This window comes from Erinaceus europaeus, chromosome 2, assembly GCF_950295315.1.
Source record: "Erinaceus europaeus chromosome 2, mEriEur2.1, whole genome shotgun sequence".
Lineage (NCBI taxonomy): Eukaryota > Metazoa > Chordata > Mammalia > Eulipotyphla > Erinaceidae > Erinaceus > Erinaceus europaeus.
In genome coordinates, this window is record NC_080163.1 from 190,633,994 (window position 1) to 190,654,598 (window position 20,605).

The window sequence follows — 20,605 nt, forward strand, 5'->3', positions numbered from 1 at the left end:
ACCTCATGCTTAAGAGTCCAATGCCTTATCCACTGTGCCACCTCCTGGACCACAATATATATATATTTTTAAGATTTATTTATGAGAAAGACAGGAAACGAGAGAAAGAACCAGACATCACTCTGTAACATGTGTTGCTGTGGATCGAACTCAGTACCTCATGCTTGAGAGTACAAAGCCTTATCACTGCACGACCTCTCATATCACTGTTCCATAACTTCTTTTTCCAGTTATCTGTGAATGAAAATTTAGGTTGTTTCCATATATTTGTGTATTCTGAATAATAAAGCTGTGAACATGGTGATGAGTATAATATTATTCAGGACTGACATAGAAGATATATATATATATATATATATATATATATATATATATATAATAGTGCTTAATGTAGATAATATATAATAATGTTTAATCTACATATAATAGTAAATATTTTTATGCCTGCCCTGAAATCCAGATAAATTCAATATAATTTTCTTTTGTGTGGAATTGGGACCATGTGCTTGTGAGCTCTCACCACTCCCAGTTTGCTTTTTCATCCATGTGTGTGTGTGTGTGTGTGTGTGTGTGTGTGTGAGAGAGAGAGAGAGAGACAACACAGTACTACAGTACTGACACTCCCCATGGTGCCATGGCATCTGCCATGTGGTGCTGGGGTTTGAACCTGGACCATGTGCAAGGCAAGGCAGGCACCCTGCCCACTGAGCTATCTTTCCAGACCAGGGGATGCTTATTGGATGACTGGATGGATGATTGAATGAGTCAATGGAGGAAGGAAAGGCGGACGACTCTCAGTCAGATATCCTCCTTGTGTTTGTTCACACTAAGGCCAGTTACTAGGCAAAACTTCTCCCTTCCCTCCATCCCTTCCCACCCCCTTCACAGTCTCCATCATCATGCCACTCCCTCTCTGTGACAGACACTCTTGTTAAGCTCATTGTCAACAGGGTCCTGTTGACTCCTCACAGCACTGGGAGGCCACTCTGGCACATGATGTCATTCTTGCAAGTCCTGTACTCTATAGCTGAGCCTCCTCTCTGGCCATCTCTCCCCACTTTTTGCCCTTGTTGTTATTGTTGTCATTGATGTTGTTGTTACTGGATAGGACAGAGAGAAATCAAGAGAGGAGGGGAAGACAGAGAGGAGGAAAGAAAGACACCGACAGAATACAGGTCCTGGAAAAGGATAACAGAGGCCCTAGTGGGAGTTGTATTGTTATGTGGAAAACTGAGAAATGTTATGCATGTACAAACTATTGTATTCACTGTTGAATGTAAAACATTAGTCCCCCAATAAAGGGAAAAAATTAAAGAAAAAAGAAGCACATGAACTTAAAACTCCACCCCCCAAAAAAAAAAACTGGAAAAAAAAAAAAAAAGCAAGCAGAAGTAGCCAAACTTAAGTAAGACTTTGTGAGTACTATTCTGGTTCACATTGGGAATGTGGCGGCACAGACTTTGGTGCATTTTGGAACTATACTCTAAAATCTTGTTAACTATGATTAAATCACTATTACTAATAAAAACAGAGTTTTGCTCCCCCCCCCAAAAAAAAAAGAGAGACACCTGCAGACTTGCTTTACCGCTTGTGAAGCTGCCCTCCTGCAGGTGGGTTGCTGGGGGCTCAAACTGGGATCCTTGTGCCAGTATTTGTGCTTCGAACTATGTGCGCATACCCTGCTGCGCTATTGCCCACCACCCTCTTTCCACTTTTTATAAGTCATTTTTCTATTTTTACTGTGACTTTGTGCCATATCTGTGTTCCTGGTGGACTTTCATTTTTCCTTCTTTCCCGATAGAGGGTTATAAACAGAGAATGAGAGGGTCAAAGAAGGAAGGAGATATACAGTTTGGGAAGATAGCATAATGGTTATGCAAAAGACTCTCATGCCTGAGGCTCCAAGCTCTCAGGTTCAACACCCAGCACCACTGTAAGTCAGAGCTGGATAGCACTTTGGCCTTTCTCACTTTCTCTCTCTAAAGTAAAATAAAAATATTTTTTAAAAGATAGGAGAGATACTACAGCACTGCTTCACCACTTGTGAAGCTTCCCTTTCGCACAGTGCTTCCATGTGGTGGCTGGGGGCTTAAACCTCGGTCCTTGTGTGTGGTAAAGTATGTACTTAACTTGGTGGGCTGACTGTAGATACCCTAAACTTACTTTTTTTTTCCTGTTTTTTTATCTTAGACTTTTCCCCTTTCTTTTTTTTTAAAAAGATTTATTTATGGAGGCTGGGTGGTAACACATATGATAAAGTGCACATATCACCATGTCCAAGGACAGGAGATCGAGTCCCCGCTCCGTACCTGTAGTGGGGACATGTCACAAGAGATGAAACAGATCTCAGGTGTCTATATTTACCCCCCCCTCAGTTTCTCTTTTCCCTGTCTGAAAAAAAAAAGAAAAAAATGGAAAAAGTGGTGGATTCATAGTGTCAGCACTGAGCTCCAGCGATAACCTTGGTGGTGATAGATAAATAAATAAATAAATAAATAAATAAATAAAAATACAAATAAAAAATATTTATTTATGAGAATGAGAGGTAGAGAACCAAAGCTTCACTCTGGCACATGGGCTACTAAGGGTTGAATTTAGTATTCCATATTTGAGAGTCCAATATTAATTAAAATTTTTTTAATTGCTTTCAGAATATTACAGGTGCTCTGTGCCTGCATGATAAATCCATGTCTCCCAGTGGCTTTTTTTAATGGCTAGAGATAGAAATTGAGAGAGAAGAGTGAGATAGAGAGGACACTTGTAGCCCTGCTTCATGTGCTTTACTGCTCCTGAACCCCCTACCTCTCACCCCCACAGGTAGGGACCAGGGGCTTGAACCTGAGTCCTTGCACATGGTAATGTGTGTGTTCTACCTGGTACAGTCCAATGTTTTATTCACTGTGCCACCTCCCAGTGCCTCACCCTGAATTTCTTTTTCTTTTCTTTTTTTTCTTTCTTTCTTTCTCTTAAATATTTATTTATTCCCTTTTTGTTGCCCTTGTTGTTTTTATTGTTGTTAGTGATGTCATCATTGTTGGATAGGACAGAGAGAAATGGAGAGAGGAGGGGAAGACAGAAAGGAGGAGAGAAAGATAGGCACCTGCAGACCTGCTTCACCGCCTGTGAAGTGACTCCCCTGCAGGTGGGGAGCCGGGGGCTTGAACCGGGATCCTTATGCTGGTCCCTGTGCTTTGTGCCACCTGCGTTTAACCCGCTGTCTTTTCTTTTTTCTCTTTTCTTTTCTTTTCTTTTCTCTTCTTTTCTTTCCTGCCTCCAGGGTTATCGCTGGGGCTTGGTGCCTGCACGATGAATCCACTGCTCCTGCAACTGTTTATTTTTATTTTTTGGTAGGACAGAGAAAAATTGAGAGAGAAAGATAGGGAGAGAAGAAGATACCTGCAGACCTGCTTCACCACCTGTGAAGCGACCCCATGCAGATGGGAAGCTGGGGACTTGAACTGGGCTCCTTGAGCAGGTCCTTGTGCTTTGTACTATGTGCGCTTAACCTGGTGTGCCACCACCCAGCCCCCACCTTGAATTTCTTGATGCTTATCCTTCTACACCCCTTGTTGTTGAACTTATTCCAGGTGTGCTTTCTTTCTTTTTTTTTTTTTTTTTTAAGTTTTTTTGGGAGTCTGGTGGTAGCGCAGCGGGTTAAGCGCACATGGCGCTAAGCGCAAGGACCGGCATATGGATCCCAGTCCGAGTCCCCGGATCCCCACCTACAGGCGGTGAAACAGGTCTGCAGGTGTCTCTCTTTCCCTCCCCCTCTCTGTCTTCCCCTCCTCTCTCCATTTCCCTCTATTCTATCCAACAACAACAACATTAATAACTACAATAAAAAAATAAGGGCAACAAAAGGGAATAAATAATTATTTTTTAAAAAACTGTAAAAAAGTTTTTAAAAAATATATTTATTTATTATTGGATAGAGATAGGGAGAAATTGAAAGGAGGGGGTATTGAGAGGAAAAGAGACAGAGATGCCTGCAGCTCTGCTTCACCACTTATGAAGCTTTCCCTTTGCAGGTGGGGACCAGGGGCTTGAATCTGGGTCCTTGTGCACTGTAGTGTGCGTGTTCCAGGTATAGTTTCTACAAAGCCCACTGTCTTCCTCTGCATCCTTGGTCTGGTCTCAAACCATATGTAGGACATTCAGCTTGTTTGACAGTGTTTTCTCTCAGAACTGCCCTCAACTAGCAGATAGGGACACTGAGGCTGGGAGGCGAAGTCCCTCACAGATGTGACAGGCTAAGATGTGATTCCGAGAGGCCCTGAGTGGGGCTAAAAGCCCCAGAACAGAAGGTTCGTGCCCTGTAGAGGGGTATGTGTGTGTGTGGGGGCACTTGAGGAGGACACTAACGCCCCCAGATGTAGGCTGGTTGTGGCCTCAGCACTGCCCTGCAGGCTCCCCAGCCCTCTTCGCCACTTCCCTCTCCAGCCCTTGAGCTACCTGCTCCTTCCTTGCCAGCTTATCAATAGGTTAAGTGGTCAGGTCAGCGATATTGACCATTTGATTAGGACCTTGTCAGATCAATCCCCAACTCATCTCCTGGGCCTCCTCCCCTGCCTGCACCCCCCCCCCCCCCGCCCTGCTCTACTGAGCCCAGGAGCAGGTGGCCAAGGAGGCCTCTGGTCTCCCCACACAGCATCCCAGAACAGGCAGCCCCTGACCCCCATCCCCTGGCAAGTTTGGAGCATCCAAGGGCGTGCTCTCCTCCGTTCCCTGTCCCAACCCTGCCAGGTCAGGAGTCAGAGTGTCATCTCCACTTGTCTCTGCTTTGCCACCCCTCCTCCCCACTCTGGGCACTGTGGTTCCTGACTCCCTCCCCCTTCATGTATCTCACCCTCTTGCTTTCAGCCCCTTGCCTTTTTGTTCTGCAGCATGTTCCCCTCAGAGTCCAATCAACATGGAACTGTCCCCTCTTGGCTGTGTGACCCTGGGCAAGCAACCACACCTCTCTGAGCCTGCACTGCCTGCTGTGTGTTGGGGGCTGGGCTGACTTCACATCTGCTGCTCCTCTCACCCAGCCCTGCTCTTCTGGCCTTCCCTCAGTGAATGCATCTGTGGGGATAGTTGTTCTGTCCATCTGGCCTTGGGTGGGGGTGGGGGATTTGTATGTGTGTTCTTAGGGCCATGCCCTATGATGGACTGGATGATGCTGTCTGCTCTCCTACCCCTGGGGATCCAGGCCCTCATCTCCCCTCCCTGAACTCACAGCTGGGCAGGAGCATAGCCAGACACAGCAAACTCATCCTGGCCCTGGGGATCTGACTCTGAGCTTCCTTTCCTTCTCTGGCCAGCACCCAAAACTCTCCCTTCTCTGCAGCACAGCGGCAGGGAGCATGGCCTTTGGATCAGAGAACTTGGGGTTTGGGCTGAGGAAACAGCATAATGGTTCTGCAAAAGATATTCATGCCTGAGGCTCCAAGGTTCCAGGTTCAATCCCAAGCACCACCATAAACCAGAGCTGAGCAGTGCTCTGGTCTCTCTCTGTATCTTTCTCTCAATGAATGAAATAAAGGAAGAAAGAAAAAGTACTAAAGAGAGAGAGAGAACTCAAGGTTCTGGTTCCTTTGCTCTCTGTGCTGGATCCCTCAGGGCCAGTCTCTTCCCCATTCTGTCCCCTGAGTCCCCATCTGTGAAATGGGGTGAAGATCCCTTCCACTTGTTCCCACTTCACTGTTACTCTCTTTCTTTCTTTTTTAAAAAAATTATTTCCTTTTGTTGTCCTTGTTTTATTGTTGTAGTTATTATTGATGTCATTGTTGTTGGATAGGACAGAGAAATGGAGAGAGGAGGGGAGAGAGAGAGGGGAAGAGAAAGATAGACACCTGCAGACCTGCTTCACCGCTTGTGAAGCGACTCCCCTGCAGGTGGGGAGCCGGGGCTTGAACCAGGATTCTTAGGCCGGTCTTTGCGCTTTGTGCCATGTGCGCTAAACCCGCTGCACTACCGCCCGACTCCCTGTTACTCAGTTTCAAGGCTCTGCTGGGGGACAGCTTCCTACTGTGATAGGGTGCAAGGGGGCCCCGGGGCCTGGGAGAGGCAGTGAGGAGGAGGCTTGGATGCAGCCAGGTAGGGGTGGCAGAGGCAAGAGGGACTGCTAGAGGGAAGCCCCGAGGTGGGGCGCTGCCCAGGGAAACCCCTGGCCCCCAAGACTCCGTGTGACTACGGGGGACCCTGGAGGCCTGGGGATTCCCCGCCCGCCCCGCCATCACTTACACCAATATTGACGGTTAATGCCGTGTCGCCACCGTGTTCAACACTCAGCGCGGCTAATTGTTTTGACTGGGAATCGGCAAGGCGATTAAACGCCATCGATTTTGCCCTGCGCGCTGCATCGATTTTTAAATTTCCTATTGATCCTGGCCCTAAATCTCCTTAACCAAGACCTCACCGTGGAGATGACAGCCCTGATTAGCTCTGGGGCGGGGGGTGGGGGGGAGCAGGCCCTGAGTGGGGGGATCCCTAGCTCCCCCCCACCCCCATCAGGGGTCTGGGTCCCCTTCCACCCATGGAGAAGGAAGCCCAGGTAGAAGGTAGCAAGAGAGCAGGGGGTGGAGTTGGGAAGACCCCCTCATTCCTTTTACACTGCCTTTTCCTTTTCCCATTCGGGCTCATTTCTGGTTTCTCTGCCTGTGTTTTCTTCACTGGTGTCTCTGCATCTCACCTCTTTCCTGTCTGCTCTCCTCTCTCTCTGTCTCCCTCCTCATCTATCTCATCTCTCTCCCCAATGTCTCAGCCTGAGTCTTTTCCTGATCTCCAGTCTTGCCTACATTCATTCCCCAAATCCCTGTTTGCTCCTGGGTTTCGGTCACCTCAGCTGTGGCTGCAGAGTTACTGCAGAACAGCTCATCTGGATAGTGCCCCTTCTTTGCCACGTGAGAGACCCAGATTTGAGCCCAGCCCCTGCTGCACTGAAGGAAACTTTGGCGCTGTGGTGTCTTTCCCTCTCTCCATAACTCCCTCTGGCATCCTCTCTCAGGAATTTCCACTAGGGACACTGACGTGGCACCCAGGGGCTCACTGGCTCACTGACCTCACCCGTGAGAGCGGGTCTCCTCTGGGAATGTGTCTCTGTCCTGTAGTCCCATCTGTCCTGTTCTCTGACTACCCAGACCAAGCAGGGCCAGACAGCTTTCCCTGCAAACATGGCTCCTCACAGGCAAGAGGCAGAGGGAGGCCCACACCCCGGGATCTCCAGCCCACCCAGCCTGCACTGTACCTGGCCCCTGCCTGCAGAGTTGGTCTGGGTCTCCCTCACTCTGGACCGGGCTGCATCGAAGCTCAACAGACACTCAGCTTTGGGGACAGAGCTTGCCACCACTCATCTGCCTTTCTGTCCTTGCCATCTTTCTTTCTTTCTTTCTTTCTTTCTTTCTTTCTTTCTTTCTTTCTTTCTTTCTTCCTTTTTTTTTTTTGGAGTCAGGACCTTGAGATTTTACCACTTCTGGGCTGACTTTTTATTTTTCATTTGAAAGGAGAGATAAATATCGACCACAGTACCTACCAGAGCTTCCCCTGCTGCTTTGACACTCCTATGGGATGCCTGAGTTTGACCTTGGGGCTCACACAGGGCAAGGCCTGCACCCTATCTGCTGAGCTATCTCGTCCATCCCCTCCACCTCTGCACAGTATGCAGCTGGATGTCTCCACAGACAAACCAGATTGTGTCCCCCCACCCCCAGTCCCCACCCCCTATCTCCTGCTGTCCTCTTAGCTTCTTCATCTTTCCTTCTCTTCTTGAACCCAGGGCCAGCAGCCACCTGACGTGCTCTCTTCCCACTTAGTTCTTTGCTAGACCACAGCTGATTTGTCTTTTAGACTGGACCTGGGGCTGACACAACTCCTCTCCCCACCCAGGGGTCTTCCCTGCCCTCCCCAGGGGTCCTCACAGCACCCCTACCCCATCCACCCCAACCTGTTTGCACCAGCTCCTTTTTTTTTTTTTTTCACCAGCTCTTAATCACCCCAACTTGTCAGTGAGGCCTCCCAGGTCAACCAGTCAGAGGCCCTGTCTAACCCACCTTCACACCCCCCACACTCAGTCCAGACCCCAGCTCAGAGAGGCCTTGCTGTCTGCTGAGTAACCAGACTCATGAACAAAAGAACAAGCACACCAGACAGAGACACCACAGTGACACTAGCTTTCTTCTTGCTGTGGTTCCCAAGCTCCTAGTAACAAGTCACCCTTTCAGATGCCTCTCTTTCTTTCTTTCTTTCTTTCTTCCTCTCCTTTCTCTTTTTAAAATTATCTTTATTTATTTATTTACTGGATAGAGACAGCCAGAAATTGAGAGGGAAGGAGGTGATAGAGAAGGGAGAGAAACAGAGAGACATCTGCCACGCTGCTTCACTACTTTCCCCATGCAGGTGGGGACTGGGGGCTCGAACCCAGCTCCTTGAGTATTGCAACATGTGTGCACAACCAGATGTGCCACCACCTGGTCTTAATGCCTTTCTATATTTAAAAGATACTTATTTCGGGAGAATACAGGTCCATGAAGGATGATAAATGACATAGTGGGGGTTGTATTGTTAAATGGGAAACTGGGGAATGTTATGCATGTACAAACTATTGTATTTACTGTTGAATGTAAAACATTAATTCCCCAATAAATAAATAAATTTAAAAAAAATAAAAATGGCAAATACATAAATATAGATGGATAGTAAAAGTCAAACAATATCTGTGATCTTGGGAGAACTAATACAGTTTCCAATGGAGGGGTTAGGCACACAGAACTCTGGTGGTGGGAACTGCTTGGAATTATACACTTGTTATCTTATAATTTTGTAAATAATTATAAATCATTAATAAAAATAAAATAAATCGAACAATTACAATAAATAAAAATAAAAAATAATAAAAGATATTTATTTCTTTATTAATGAGAAAGAGAGAGGGCTGGGTGGTAACATACCGGGTTAAGCGCACATAGTACAAAGGGTAAGGATCCATGCAAGGACCCTGGTTTGAGCCTTTGGCTCCCCACCTGCAGGGGAATCTAGCCAGATTCCTTTCTGTTTTTTTTTTCCTAAAGGTACTTTTCATTTTAATATTTTATTTATTTATTAATAAGAGGGATAGGAGGAGAGAAAGAACCAGGCATCACTCGGGCACTTGTGCTGCTGGGACTGAACTTGAGACCTCATGCCTGAGAGTTCAATACTTTATCCACTGCGCCACCTCCTGGACCACCAGATTCCTTTCTGAACTTATCCTGACAGTTTTTGAGATACATAGAGTCTTTTGGATATTTAACATATTCAGTTAATTTTATTATTATTTATTTTTCATAAAGACAGAGAGAAGTTGAGAGGGAAGGGGGAGACAGAGAGGGACACACACATACACACACACACACACACACACAGACACTTGGCAACACAGCTTTACTGCTTATGAAGCTTCCCTCCTGCAGGTGGTAACCAGGGTCTTGAACAAGTCTCCTTATACACTATAATTTGTGCATTCAACCAGGTATGCCACTGCCCACCTGAGACTTTTGGATATTTTAAAATCTTTCTTAATATATGTATTTTAAAAGATGCTTAAATATTATTTTATTTGATAGGACAAACAAAAACTGAGAGGGAGGGTAGGTAGAGAAGGAGAGAGACACCTGCAGCACTGCCTCACTACTCGTGAAGCAGTGCAAGTGGGGTCTGGGGGCTTAAACCTGGGTCCTTGTGCATTGTAATAGGTGCACTTAACCAGGTGCACCATCACCTGGCCCTGATTTATTACATGAGAGAGCACCACTGAGGTCCTGCATGTTAGAAGATGCTAGGGTGGGAGCTGGGTGGTAGCACAGCAGGTTGAGCACACATGGCGCAAAGCACAGGGGCCAGAGTAAGGATCCCAGTTCAAACACCTGGCTCCCCACCTGTAGGGTGTCGATTTGCAGGTGGTGAAGCAGGTCTGTAGGTGTCTTTCTTTCCTCCTCTCTGTCTTTCCCTCCTCTCTCAATTTCTCTCTGTTCTATTCCACAACAATAACAGCTATGACAACAATAACAACTATACAAGTGCAACAACAAGGGCAACAAAATGGGAAAAATGACCTCCAGTGGATTACTAGTGCAGGCACCAAGCCTCAGCGATAACCCTGGAGGCAAAAAAAAAAAAAGGAGAAGGAGAAAGAGAAGAAGGAGAAGGAGAAGGAGAAGGAGAAGGAGAAGGAGAAGGAGAAGGAGAAGGAGAAGGAGAAGAAGAAGAAGAAGAAGAAGAAGAAGAAGAAGAAGAAGAAGAAGAAGAAGAAGAAGAAGTGATCCTAGGGCTCAAAACTGGGAGGCACATAGTTATTTAATGAATGAATTCCTCATCTGTCTGTCTATGCGCTCAGCTTCACTACATGCTTAGTGAGCACCTTGTGTTCTGGGCTGGAAGCTGCCATCTTGGGGCCTTCCAGTGTTAGGGGGACAAAGATGCTCAAGGAGGTTCAGCAGCAGTGAGCCCACCAATGAGCAGGGAGCACCAAGGCTGGAGCTGGGCAGTGCCTGTCAACGGTCACAGGCTCTGACGTGTGACTCTTGATAGTGCTACCAGGCAGTGTCCCTCTGCTTCAGGTGAAACCACTCCGTGACCCCTAGGATACTGATGCCTTTGTCCTCTCTCCCCAGGTTCTCGGCTGGACCGGGTTGGTGGCCTGAATGTATTAGCTTCGCTACATCTGCCCAAGAGGTAAGGGCCTCAGCCTCGAGGTTCTCTGCCTGTAGCTGTGTGCACGGGACAGGCTCTCCTTTTCCCCAGGAGCCCAAGCTTTCCCGTCCTCTCCTGGCCCACATCTGGGGCTAGTGCCCTGCCCTCACACTGCTGCTGCCTCCTGCTAAGTTAATCTGGCTCATGGTGCCTCCTCCCCTGTGCTCCCTGTGTTTGGGGGCCAAAATGGTGGCTTGGTGTAGTGGTGACCAGTGACTGACGATGGGCATTTCTGATGATGAGTGTCGGGGCTCTGGGAAGATGGGGAGGCTTGGATCAATGCTGAAGGTCACAACACCTGTGTTCTGTCACTCTGAGTCACTTGGAACCCTCAGAGCCTCCATTTCTTTGTCTCTAAAAGGAAACAATAACAAGCCTCCTTTGGCACTGGCCTGGGGCGGTGGCGGTGGCATGGGACAGCTCAGATTCTGGCTCTGGATCCACATGCCAGCTCTATGAGCCTCAATTTCCCTATTTGTCAGAGGAGGATGATAATAGCATGTTTTTCTCCCCCCCCCCCATGTGCAGATGGAAGAAGTTCCTGCATGTGGCCCCAGGGAGCGGGCTCTACATATGGTTGGAAGCTCCCTGGACAAGGGAGGGTTGCAGAGCCCCTCCTTAGACCCCCATCTACCCCGAGACTCCCAGACAGAAGCTGGAGCTCTCAGAATTAGCCTGGGGAGGCAGGAGCTCTGGGCACTTGCTCTGGGGCTTGCTCCTCTCATCTCGGTGAGACCTTGGCAGTGAGCATCTGGGGACAGGTGGGGACAGAGCAGCTTAACCTACTACAGGCCTCGGGGCTGTGGCGAGGCTGTTGGTGATGCACAGAGGCCTTCTTACTGGGCATCCTCACTGCACCAGGGGTCACAAGCTTACTTCAGAAGCTGATGAAAGCCGTAGCTCAGGGCCTGCCTCTTGTGAGGCAGGGACTGAGGTGGATGGAAGACACACTGGTGAGGAGGCTGCTTTCCAGCCCCACCAGCCTTCCCCCTACAGAGACACAGGACCCCACCCTCCTTTTGTCAAAATTCCAAAATTATTCCAGCTTGAAATAGATGCCAGAATTCCAGACTTGCTGTGAAATCTCCTGATCTTTCAAATGTGGGCAGCCAGTGCAAAATGGCAGACATCTCCATGTGGTCCTAACCACACATATCAGCCTGAGTGGTGCAACACTCAGTACTCCAGGGAGAGCACATCCCTACGTTTCCTCTAATCATGCTCCAACCTTGGGGAGGCTACGGACTACCCTGCACCCAGACTCGCACACTGATTAGGAACACAGGAGCCTGGGTTGCGGGAGGTGACCTTTCTCCAGGGAACTGGAGCCAGAGCTTCCCCAGGAATGCTTGAAACCTTGGAAACACTTGTTGTTGAAAAGAAGGTCAAGGAGCTTCCAGGCTGCAGAATTCATTTGGGGGGTGTGTGTGTGTGTGTGTGTGTGTGTGTGTGTGAGAGAGAGAGAGAGAGAGAGAGAGAGAGAGGCTGGCTTTGAAGAATGTCTGAAAGTTGAGCTAAAGTAACAGGCGTTGAAAAGGAGTTCTATTTCAGAGTCAGTGGAGGTTGGGATATCGGTGCTGTGATTTTAGTTTTTTGGTTTAGATAGATGCTTGTTGTGTGCCCAAGGCTTCAGGCATGCATGGTGACAGACATGGTGGCATCCTGATGAAGAAACTGATATTTCTTAGGGGCCACTTGTGTGCCGGTGCCTGTTCGTTTCATTCATTGTATTACCTATTACAAGAGAAGGAAACTGAAGCGCGGTTAGGGCAGGCAGCTTGCCGTAGCTACCCAGACAGCAAGTTGTGGAGTCAGAAAGTGGCCTCAGATGTGCTTGAAACTCGAGCTCCACTCTTATCTTTCCTTTCTCCCTTTGTTTCTCTCCCCCCTCTCTTTCTCTCTCTCTCTCTTCCTTCCTTCCTTCCTTCCTTCCTTCCTTCTTTTCTTCCTCTTTTTCTTTCTCCCTCTCTTTTTTCTTTTTTTCTATTTATATTTTTTACTTTCACCAGAGCACTGCTCAGCTTTGGCCTATGGTGGTGTCAGTGGTTGAACCTGGGATCTCATGGTTGAGCCTCAGGCATGAAAGTCTTTTTCCGCATAATCACTGTGCTACCAGCCTTCCTCTCTCTCTCTCTCTCTCTCTCTCTCTCTCTCTCTCTTCTCTCTCTGCTAGAGTATGAACCAGGACCTCCTTCTGAGCTACCTTTTCAGCCCCATTTTTATTCTGTATTTTGAGAGTGAGAAAGAGATACCACAGCACTGCTCCACCATTCATGGAGTTCCTTTGGTGCTGTCTGTGGTGCTGGGCTCAAACCTGGCACCTCCCATATGGTTTTATTCACTGAGCCATTGCCTAGGCTCCCAGCCTTTATTGTGCCATCCCACCAAACCCACCAAAGGCTTCAGAGTCACCCAGGTGGTCAGTTTCCATGCTTTGGGGGTGAATTTGGTTTGGCAGGTTATACCTGAAGCCTCATGTTTGGTACTTTGCTAGGAACCAGAGAAAATCAGGCAGCTGGAGAGAGGTTTTGTTGATGAATGGTTAAAAGCTGTTGCCAAAATGTCTGAGAGGTTCAAGGAAAAGTTCAAGTGCCCAGGGAGATGAGTCTGAAGGAGGCTATAATCTTGTTACAAAATAGCAAGTGCAACAGACAGATATGCCCCACCCCCATTTTCTTTTATGACCACACATGGACCGTGTCGGGACTCACCCACACCTGTTGGAGGTCTCCACCCTGGGAACCTAGGATGAGCAGCCCTGCCTGCTTCTAAGCCCTGGATGTTCTGGGCTTTCCCTCTGGCTCTCTCACCAGACCCCAGCCCCGAGTTCCAGGCTGGGCTGTGAGCCCTTCTCTGTCTCCCTCAGATCACTATCTTCCACCCCACCTACCCCTGGTTGGATCCTTTCTGATCACCTAGTATGTTCATGGTGATTCTTTTCTAGAATTCATGGGGGAGGAGAGCTCTTTTTTATACTCTCTCTCTCTCTTTTGGTCTGTCCCTGGTCCCTGGTTCCTGGCCCGGTGTAAAAGCTCAGTGGGCTTTCGTGGAATGAATAAACAGTGAGCAGACAGACAGACAGACATATAGCCATGGCTATCCATTTATTCCTTCAGCCAGCTGCTCAAGGGTTCTCAGCTGCCTCATCTGGTGACATGGAGAGGAAGCCCCCAGGTCGGGTGAGGAGACAAGCACAGACACTACTAATGGAGCCAGCAGAGCCCCGAGGAGACTTTGGGGGGGGGGGCGCAGGGAGTGAGTTATAGTTCAGGTGGATGTGAGGGGTGAATGGCCCACCTGGCTTTTTTTTTTTCACCATCCATGACCCCAGATGCTGGTCGGGCCCCAGTCCTTGCTGGGCTGTGTCCCCATTTTGTCTCTTTCCTTCATCCTTCCACAGAGGTGTTCAGTGGCTTTCTGTGGGGAGAATGTCCCAGGGGCGACTCAAGAGTCAGATCATGGAACACTGGTGTGGTGAGGCATCTGGGGTGAAGCCAGGGCTAGGAGCGGTGCTGGTCCTGCTGGTCCTCTGCAGTCAGTGTGGGAGGGCAGTGGCTTGCTCTCCCCACAAACCTTCCAGAAACCAGGAGCTGGGGCGGGGCTTTGAGACCACCATGTGCTGTGATGGGGTCTGGGGGCTGCAGATAGTGGCACTCCTCACTGGATGTGGACTTGGAGTGCTGGTGACCATTTGCTGTTGTGGGGTGTTGGGAGGTGGCAAGAGGTGGCTGGATCCTTCTGGCTGCCTTTGCTGTCACCCCCTCACCCACACTTCCCGCCTCCCAGGGACTTGGAGTGTCCGTCAGCAACAGGGCTGCGTGTGCTGAGTCCCAGGAGGTAGACCTGCTCATGTCTCTCAGCACTCTGGGGACTGGACCTCTGTCCCACAGCAAAGCAGAGCCACCTCTCCAGCTGGTAGTCTGGGGCAGGCCATAGAGCATGACCTGAGGCAATTTGCAGGCTGTTCCCACCCCCCTTTGGGCACTGACCAGTCACAGTGCCCCCAGTGTCTCCGCTTCTGGTTGCCTTGCTCTCTGTGGCTGCCCGGCCTCGGCTCCCCTTCTCTTGATTCTTCGTCTGTGTCTCCCGTGGCCTCGCAGTAACTCCCTGTTGTCCTTTTTCCTCTGAGTGGACAAAGTCTGCATGGGTTCATTCTAGCTTTCCATCCCCAAGGAGTGTCACACTGGGACCCGGCACAGAAGGGCAAAGAGAGGGGACTGAGCTGAAGAGGAAGGGGGGATAAAGGTGCTTGTGGGGAAAAACCAAGAAAGGAGGTGCCCTTAACCCTCCCCCCAAGTTTGGGACAACTTCCACAGGGCCTTCCTCTTGGGACACTTCTGGATGGGTAGGCAGAAGGCTCATCTGCGATGGGCAGTCCAGAGATAAGCCAGACAAAGGTCTAGTGGGAGAGACTTGGGGGGTGGGTGCTCAGACAGCACCCCACAGCAGAGAAATGCCCCAGGGAGAAGGAGCTACTGAGAAAAGCAGACAAAGGGACAGGGACACAGAAAACAAGTCAGCAGGGTGAGAGGCCCCGGGATAGTTAGAAGCAGAGAGAGGGTAGTAAGCCCTGGGGGCCTGGAGAGAAAAGCTCATGGGCTTAGGGGAGGTGCTGAGGAAGATGGGGATGAGGGCAGCTGCCTCTCTTGAGAGAGTTAAGTAGGCCACAAGCCGGTGCGTGGGTGGTCCAGACAGTGACCGGGAAAGTGCCCCCCCCACCCCGACCCATAACCATCTCTTGTCTTCCATCCTGTCTCCACTCTGCCTTGGCTCCTGGGGACACACAGGCTGTGGAAGGGCCATGGCACCCCTGACTTTTGACTTGGGGGTGGGTGAGGAGAAAGTCGTGGTCATCAGAGTGTGTGTGCTTGAGAGATGGAGGCAGAGAGAGATGAGGGACAGAGGGAGGGACCACCTGGCCTCCCTTCAGCCTCCCCAGCCGCACTGTCTGTCTCTGCCGGATCCTTCTGTCTGTCCCAGAAGGCTCCCTCACCTTCTCTGCTGCTGTCTCCCTGTCTCTCTCTCTCTCTCTCTGCTTCTCCTTTCTGTCTGAGCTTCGCCTGCTTCTCTGGCACTTTCTCTCTCTCCCCTCCCCCCACCTCTTTGGTTCCCAGGTCTCCTAGTCTCTGACCCTTAGGCTCTGCCCCTGGGTCTTCTGCTCTGTTGTGCTCTCTCACCCTCTGGGTGTCTCTTTCTATCTTTCCAGTCTCTGCTCCTGTGTCTCTCCATCCCATCCTCCCTGTTTGCCCTTCTTCTGCTCTTCCCCTCTGCCTCAGCCTCCCGCGCCTATGTGTGCATCTCTTCTAGTCTCTTTCATGTCCGTCTGTCACACTCTCTGTGGGTCTCTTCTGTCCTGCCCCCCCCCCCCCCCCGTCTCTTGCATCTCTAACTGTCGGTCCCTGCCTCTGTGTGTGTGTCTCCCACTCCCCCTCCCCTCCCCTCCCCCTCCTTTTTTCTTTTTTCTTTCTTTCTTTCCTTTTTTTTTTTCTTTCTGTTTCTAACACCCACACTCACATCCTACCTCTGGAGTAATTGCTTTTGTCTGGGTTGGACTGGACTTGTGGTGGGGGGAGGGTGGGGGGAGCGGGTGGCGCTGGGGGGGTTGGGAGGGACGGAGGTCGCTTGGTGGAGTTGAGGTGGCCTCAGCCAGAGCTGGGGGTGCTGTGGAGCCCAGGGCCAGAGCCAGAGCTGAGGGGAGGGGAAGGGGGGATGAGGGAAGACCATAGGCCCATCTTGGCAGGGGGTGTGGGGGCTCTGGTGGGGGAGGGAAAGAGGCAGGCTGGCCCTCAGGCCCTCACATTGGGATTTGGAGGCTTGTGGAGCCAGTCAGCATCAGCAGGGCAGCCTGTGCTGCCTGGCCACCCTCCCCGACACAGAGGCCCCCCCCCCCAATACTGCTGTGTGCCCTGAGTCACCACAACACACACAGGGACACGCCCAGAGCTTCCCACCCAGACAAGGAAGAGCATGCCGCCCTTGCACCGGGGGACACTCAGAGTCACGCAGCCACACAGAAAGCCCCCTCAGGTCCCCGACACTCACAGAAAGCAAGCAACCACCAGACAGCAGCCCCCAGCCAGGACCTGGGTGCAGAGTCCATACTGGGTGCTACCAATACAGCCCCCAGGCTGGAGCACAAGGACTTTCCTGATCCTGGATGCCCACAGCTGCCGCGTCGCCTGGGGATACTCCCAGAAGGACGACCACCCCTCCCTGGGGACACATGGACATGCTCACACCCATTCAGGCATTCAGGGACACTCAGGGTGGGGACAACACTGGGGAAGGGGCAGGCACATGGTCCCCTGGGACACAACCCCAGAGGCTGCACAGACCACACACACACACACACACACACACACATACACACACACACACACACACACACACACACACACACACACACACACACACGCACACACCCCAAACATGGCAGCCCAGGCACCAAGCCCTCACAGAGCTCCTCCCGGGTCATACCCCAGCACCCACTGCAGGCCCTGGGATAATGCTGAGGTGATTGCTCCCAGCAGTCACCCCAAGACAGGGCTGGTTGGTCCCTCAGCTCTCTGCACCTCTTCTCCCTGACTTGTTGCAGTACCCCAGCCTTCCCCTGCCCCATGGGTTCAGACTAATGTCTCCCCAGCACCCCTATACCTTCTGGTGCCTCCCAGAAGACCCTCCTCTCTCAGATCTTTTCAAAAGGCCCTGTGTCCTCCAGCTGCTCCCTATAGAGGGGCCACCTGCAGTCTCCATGGGGGGTGTCCCTTGGTGTACCCCAGCCCCTTTACCTGCCGGGGTGGCCCCGTGCCCCTCGGCCTCCCTGCCCACTCCCATACTCACCCCCTCTTCTGGCTGTTCAAGCTCTCAGCCTCCCTACGCTCTCCCGCTGCAGGGAGAAGTGGGGTGGGGGTGGGGGAAACCCTGCCCCTCAGAAGCTTGGGCAAAGGGGGACATGGGTGTGGGGGGCCTAGGTGCATCTCCGGGAAAGGGAAGCAAGGCAGGCGGGGAGAGGGAGAGGCAGAGGCAGGCAGGCAGCCAGCCGGCTTTATATCCCTGCCGTATTGATCTACCATGTCACAGCCCCGGTCGATAGCCAGCCAAGAAAGAGAGGGAGAGAAGGGAGGGGAGGTTTGGGGGGAGGGCAATGGGACCCCTATAGTCCTCAGCCCATCTGGGGCCTCCTTAGTGGGCTATGGGGGCATGTTCGAGTTGGCCCACCCACCCCCACCTAAAAAAAATAGAGGCCTCCCCTCTTCCTCATGGCTGTGGCCCACTCCCTGGTAAATGCCTGAGTAGAGCAATTCTGAGCACAGACTCCCCATTTCTTTCTGTCTCCAGCGACTCTTTATCTCTCGAGGGCCTGGGAGGTCAAGGGGAGACCTTAAGGCCCCTGTGTCTCAGTGGCCCGGCTGGGCAGGTACGAGGCCTAGAGGCAGGGCCGGGGTGCTGTGTTTTTTGGAGGTCGGACATCGATGCCGGTCCTCCTTGTGTGCTGTGTGATGGTGGGCAGGAGAGACCGTCTCTCTGAGTGTCCTCTGCTTGGCCTCCTCTGGCCTGGCACACAGGAGGGCCCCATCCACTCATACTGGCTCCCTGCTCTTTGTGGCCAGAACTAGGAACTGATCGCAGGGATGTTTTTTCTTCACTTGGTCTCCCCCTCCCCAGCGGCCTTCAAGCAGGACCGCTGTTCAGCCTCTGCCTCTCCTCTCCATTCTCCATAGAAGCTTCTAGCACCTGCTTCCCAATCTCAGCCTCCCCATCTCCCCATCCGGGTGAGACAGAGACAGGGGTTGAGGGGTGGGGTCTCATAGGTAGGAAGGGGGAAGGGGCGAGATGCAGCTCTAGGAACCCTGGGGCTATGCCTCCATCCTGGACTCTGTCTCCCCTCTCTGGGCCTTGGTTTCCCTCTCCTCGGGTCCCTCTCTCCCGTCTCACCCTACCCAATCTCCAAGGTTCTACATGGCTGTGGGGTCTGCAGATGGGAGTCAGAGCCATTCGGGGTGAGGCCAGGGCCAGAGGGGTGCCTGCTGCCCCTCCCTCAGCTTGGGGGGAACTGGGTCCCAGGTGCATCCCCCCAGCCCCCTCTCCCTAGGGCTCCCGTCCTTTGTCTGTCCTAACCCTCCTCCCTCCCAGCTCCAAGAGAGGTTGAGGAATCACCTTAGCCTTGACCCGAAGGGGAGGGCAGGGGAGGGGCAGGCGGGGGTCCCTACCGATGCCTCCAGGACTAGGCCCGCCACCCCCCCACCCCAGCACTGGGCTGCTGCTCCCTTTGTTAGGAAGGGGGAGGGGATGGAGCTGAGCTGAGGGGACTTGGCCTGACCCCCGACCTCTCCCCTTCCCTCCTCCCATCTGGGTCCCCAGGGACTCAGAGTCCCCATGACGGACAGTTCTGACCATCAGCCAAATGGCTCTGGGAGTGAGCAGGCAGGGGACCAGGTAGGGGGGAGGGGAGGAAGGGCTGACCAATGGGGCTCCTGGCCCAGACTAGGGGTGGGGGCAATTTTATGGGTGGGGGTGGCCCTCAGGATGAATGACTGATGTATGTGGAGGAACAGGAAGCCCATGGGCTTCAGGCAAAGGACCCTGATTGAACTGGGGGGACACGGAGTCAAAGCAGGGTTCAGCCCTGAGCCCGGGGGGCCCAGCCAGCCATCCCTGCCCCGCCCCCACCCAGCCTGCTGTATTGGGAGTACAACGAGTTTAAAAAAAAAAAAATTAAAAGGAAAAAAAAATAACAGGAGCAGGAAAGCTGGGGGAAAATATATAAGAAAAAATATAATAAGAACTAAGCGGTGGCTGCAGGAGAGAGAAAGGGCAGGAGGCGGGGAGGGGGGCGCAGGGGGGAGGGCGGCTCGGCCCTGGTCGCTGCGGAGGCCTCCGGCCTCTGCGCCAGGCCCTCCGCGTCCCCCCTGCCGGCCCCCTCCAGCCCCGATCGATCCAGTTTCTTGGCAATAAAGCATTTTTATTGTCAGCTGCCCTGAATGCCAAATGTGAGCCTGGTCCTGCTCCCCCCTCAACCCGCTTCCTGGCCACCCCTCCCCCAGCCCCCCACTGCAGAATCAGCATCGTCCATCACCGAGACCCCCCTCCCCTTCCCCATCCACGTCCAATGCAGCCCTGGACATTCTCTGTCATCCTCAAGGCCCCCTCCCCATCTGGGCTGTGTACCCCCCCACCCTCCTGCCCAAACCCATCGTGGGAGAGAGGAAGGTGGGCGCAGAGTGGTGGGGCTGAGGAATGGGGGAGGGCACAGGGCTGGACAGGAGGGTGCCCATGGCTGGGCAGGCAGAGAACGGCCACAGGTTGAGTGGGGCGTGGGTCAGGAGAAGCTGCAGCAGGCGGTGGGTCACACGCAGGTGGGGGAAATGGGCTGGCAGCTATCCCCCTCCCACCCTGAACCCCCCATAGCAGGTTGCAACAGCCATGGTGGTGGGGGTGGACATCCCTTCCATGTCCACTCTGAACTGGGGCCTCTATCTGAATGAGGTACCTGGGACTAAGAGATCAGCATGGGTGTGTGCACACCTCCCATGTCCATCTCAACCCATCCTGGGATGCTCCCCCCTCTAAGACTGGAGACAACACCACACATCCCCCTCCCCTCCAAGGACCATTGGTGTGAGGGCCAGAGCCCAGGGTGTCGGGAAACAATTTACAGCAGGCCCAGTGGCCACGCTAGCTTGCTCTGCCTCCCCTCCCACTCTGAGTTCTCTCTCTCTTTGTCTCTTTGTGTTTTTCCCCTGTCTCTGTCTCTCTCCATGTGACTAGACTCTCTCCTTCATTGCTGCCTTGCCCTCCTGGGGTTTCACAACCTCCACACCTGCTCTTTCTACCTGTGTTTCCCCCCCAAGCTCCTCTCTCCCAACAACCCTGCCTGCTTTCCCCTCCAGTCTTTGCT

General features: G+C 52.0%; 1 protein-coding gene across 1 annotated transcript in view; it reads left to right on the plus strand.

Moving 5' to 3' along the window:
* The window catches only part of POU2F2 (POU class 2 homeobox 2), a 138,937-nt gene that overhangs the window by 41,638 nt on the left and 76,694 nt on the right, over window positions 1–20,605 (plus strand). The window contains exon 2 of the mRNA XM_060186062.1: window positions 10,629–10,689. The gene's annotated coding sequence lies outside the window, so the exon portion shown is untranslated. The remainder of the gene's footprint in view (window positions 1–10,628; window positions 10,690–20,605) is intronic.